This window comes from Bidens hawaiensis, unplaced genomic scaffold, assembly GCF_021521415.1.
Source record: "Bidens hawaiensis isolate Kalapana, Puna unplaced genomic scaffold, B.hawaiensis_p1.1 tig00001035_1, whole genome shotgun sequence".
NCBI classification, from domain to species: domain Eukaryota; kingdom Viridiplantae; phylum Streptophyta; class Magnoliopsida; order Asterales; family Asteraceae; genus Bidens; species Bidens hawaiensis.
Genome location: NW_027491061.1, coordinates 5,038,679 through 5,042,633, shown reverse-complemented (window position 1 = coordinate 5,042,633; position 3,955 = coordinate 5,038,679).

The window sequence follows — 3,955 nt, the reverse complement described above, 5'->3', positions numbered from 1 at the left end:
GCATCTGCCAGCATGGTCCTGGCGCATTCGATTAGAGTTCGATTCTTCCTTTCAGCTACTCCATTTGGTTGCTGAGTATATGGGGCACTGTACTGATGCTCTATCCCTTTCTGCAGACAAAACATCTCCACCTGATAGTTCTTGAACTCTGTACCATTATCACTCCTGATGTATTTAACCTTCCTCCCAACAATATTTTCCACCTTGGTGATCAAGTTAATCGCCAACTGAACTGTCTCATCTTTTGTCTTCAGAAATTATACCCAAGAATATCGTTAGTAGTCATCGGTTACCACCAAACAGTATGAAGTTCCTCCTAGACTCTTTACATTCACAGGACCAAATAGATCCATGTGAAGTAGGTCCAAGGTGTTGACAATTGAGTTAACCTTCTTGGAGTGATGAGGTTTCTTGTGCTGTTTTCCTTTCTTGCATGATATACATTGGTCTTCAAAATTGAAATTATTTAAAGGAACCCCTAGTACCAACCCATTATTGACTATGTAGTTCATCTTACGAAGATGTATATGACCCATTCTTCTGTGCCACAACTCTGACTCAGACTCTGTTGCTTTTAACAGAAGACATGAATTTTCTGTTGTCATCTCAGTTGATCTCATATCCATCACATACGTGTTCTTTTCTCTTGGAGCTTTCATCACAACCCATGCCTCTGGTATCTTGAAACCAGGATAAAGTACGAGTGCCTCACTTTTGGTAAAATGAAAGGTGTATTCTTTGTCACAAATCTGAGAGACACTCAGCAGGTTGTGTTTCAATTCTTCAACAAAATTCACCTTTTCCAACTTTATTCTACCATTTGTCACAATTCCAATACCACTAATTCTTCCTCCACTTTCTCCAGCGAAACTAACCCTTCCTCCTTGAACAGACTTCAAGTCACGTAACAATTTCTTGTTACTAGTCATGTGCCGGGAACAACCACTGTCAACAACCCACATATTGTTTACAGCCCTGTTTGACTGTTCCTGCACAAATAAAGAAATAGATTAAAATCTGGGGACCCAAGACCTTCTAGTCTTGGGTCGATTAAATCTGTTATCCGGCATCCAGTACCTTGGTTGCCCAAAGTCAGTTGGAGGAGAGTTTCTATAAGTTCTGTAAGAGAAACTTCTAGATGACTGGCTATGAGGCCATCCAAACCTTTGTGAGTTAATTGAATTATAATTGTTGGTTTGGTAATTTACTGGGAAAAAACGAGACTGATTTCTTTGAAATCTTTGATTAGTCTGATGATTGGAAGTTGGTGTGTTCACATTATTAACAGCATCATAATTAGTATTCGTTTTATTCTCAGATTTGGTAGGCCTCATATTTCTAGATTTTCTCTGTTTCAGAGGACAGTCAGCGACAAGATGTCCTATCCTGTTGCATCTAAAACAACTTCTGTTCGATCTCGTCTGGCTGTTTTGAACTTTCGTCTCAGAAGTTGTTGCAGATGTCGAGGTTGTATTACTATCCGTTTGTCTAACATATGGTGGGACGAACGGATTTAGGGAAGATTTGTTTTCATCAGGCTTATAGTCCTCCCCTCGTTTTAGTAACACTACCTTTCCTTCTATCTCACCAGATTCAGACGACTTGTCTGAATTTGACGAGACAGAACTAGAGACAGAACTAGTGATATTTGAACTTGTCTTACTTGTTTTGCTCTCATTAACTTCAGTTTCTTTAGCAGAAAATTTTATTGGGATTGTCTGACAAATTTCAACATTCGCAGATTGCTGATTACTAGGATTATAAGTATAGTTATTGTTGTATGGTGGTGGAACTTCAAAGAATCCAATTCCCCATTTGTTAACCGGGGAACGTTGAACACTTATGATGTGATCTAACATAGTAGAAGAATTTCTAAATTGTTCAATTTTTCTATTCAGTTCCACCACTTTTACCTGGTAATCAGCTATTTGTTTATCTTTTTCAGCAATTAGTTTGGTCTTTTTTCTAACACTTCATAACTAAGATCAATCACTTGTATTTTTTCAGCTAGAGTGGCTTTAAGACTTCTAATATCCTTTTCACTAGCTTTTATTTTTACCGAGTAACTATTTTCTTTAGTTTTAGAATAGTGATGTTCTTCTTTTAAGTTTTTAAATTGAGTATCCAAACTAACCAACTGATCAGTTAATGTTTTCAATTGATTAGACAGGTTTTCACATTGTTCACAATGAAGTTCAGAACTTACCTCAGAGAGCTGATCGTTCACTTCTGCCATGTATGCTTGATTTCTCCCGTCTCTTTGTCACTTCCTCCAGTTTCGATGTTTACCAGATTTGCCTGTTCGAACAACCCCTCAACTTGTGTATTCCAGTTGAATTCACCGTTCTGTTGAGATACCATAGCCTTATTTTCACTACCATCCCCATTCTGTTGAGCATGCCTGATCTGGCTTCGTTCGGCTCTCTCATTTGTACACTCTTTTGACAGTTATAAAAACGAACTTTTGACTTATCAAACCCCGGTCTTTCTCCAACGAACTTTCTACCAGTTTTCTTCATAAATATCTTTACCCTTCTTACTATCATAGCCATCTGCCACTGCAGATCCATATCATCAGCGTCGATCTGATCATAGTCTTCATCCAAAGTTGCAGGGTCAACTATTTTACCTTTGATGTAATTCTCATAAGATGCAATGAAGGATTCATAGAGAGCAAACTGCTGTTCAACTGATTTCACACTCATAGGCATCTGTGAGTAGTTCTTGCTTGGAGCATTGGATAAGAAATTACCAGTTGTGGTTTGAGATTTTGAGGAACTACTACCACCTTCTACGAAACATATGTCACCATCCATATTAAGAATCACATGACCATCTGGAGTGGATTTTGGTTCCCCCTTAGTAGGCAGTGGATTCTGATTTTGAACCTGAGTTTGGAGTGACTTTCGCACCATACATTCCCGAATCCTGAACCTGATCAGTCGGTGTCTCCTTTCGAGCCATGTTAAGTTCAAAATTCCGTAGCTTATTTACCACCGTCTCCAAATCAATCTTATCAAAGTCCTTATCTTCTCTCATCAGAACAGTGTACATCTCCCATTTTGGTGGGAGAGCATCAAGAAGCTTTTCCACTATCTCTTCTTCCTTTTATTCAATGGAATAGTTATTTAGCTCGGTCATCAGATGATAATATCGTGTGATGATGTCATCAAGTGATTCGTCTTTCAAATACTTGAATAATGAGAATTGGGTTTTTAGCAGCTTTGTCTTGGAGGTACGTATTCCAACATTCCCTTCATATCGATTATCTAGTGCTTCCCAAAGTTCTCTAGCAGTTTTGTATTTTTTAAAGGTGTGGAGAATCTCTTGTGGAAGTGCCATTGTTATGGCAGCATGTGCTTTACTTTCTACCTCATACATCTTCTTTTCATCATCCTCCATCTTACTATACTTCTTAATCTGTTCACGACCCTCAAACATGGATGTTGGTGGAATGTACCCGTCTTGAATGTAGACCCACATCTTTGCGTCTTGATACTTTACATACTGTTCAAATCTATCTTTCTATGCAACGAAATCAGTACCTTTAAGCAGTTTTGGAGCTTTAGTTGCTGAACCGGATTCAACCTCCATCTTTATCAGTTCTGTGATGTTTATCGAAGTCATACTTGACTGAAACAAGACTCAAACCTTAAATATCAACTTCTGTGAACAGTGTGCAAGATAACTTCGCTGAACAACTACGCTGGCTTGACAACTATGCTGATTATTAACTTCGCTGTTAATCAACTTCGCCAAAAGCTTATATCTTCGCTAAAACCCTAATTCTTATGACGGCAAGTTCGCCAGAAGAACAACGAGGTTTTGCAGATTGAGTAGGTTGATTTCGAAGGTCGCGAGGGTGATTGAGAGGTGTATTTGATGAGGGATGAGTATCGACTAACAGAAACAAGGTATTTCAAACGTAAACTCGTTCCGCGTATGGTCTAACAGA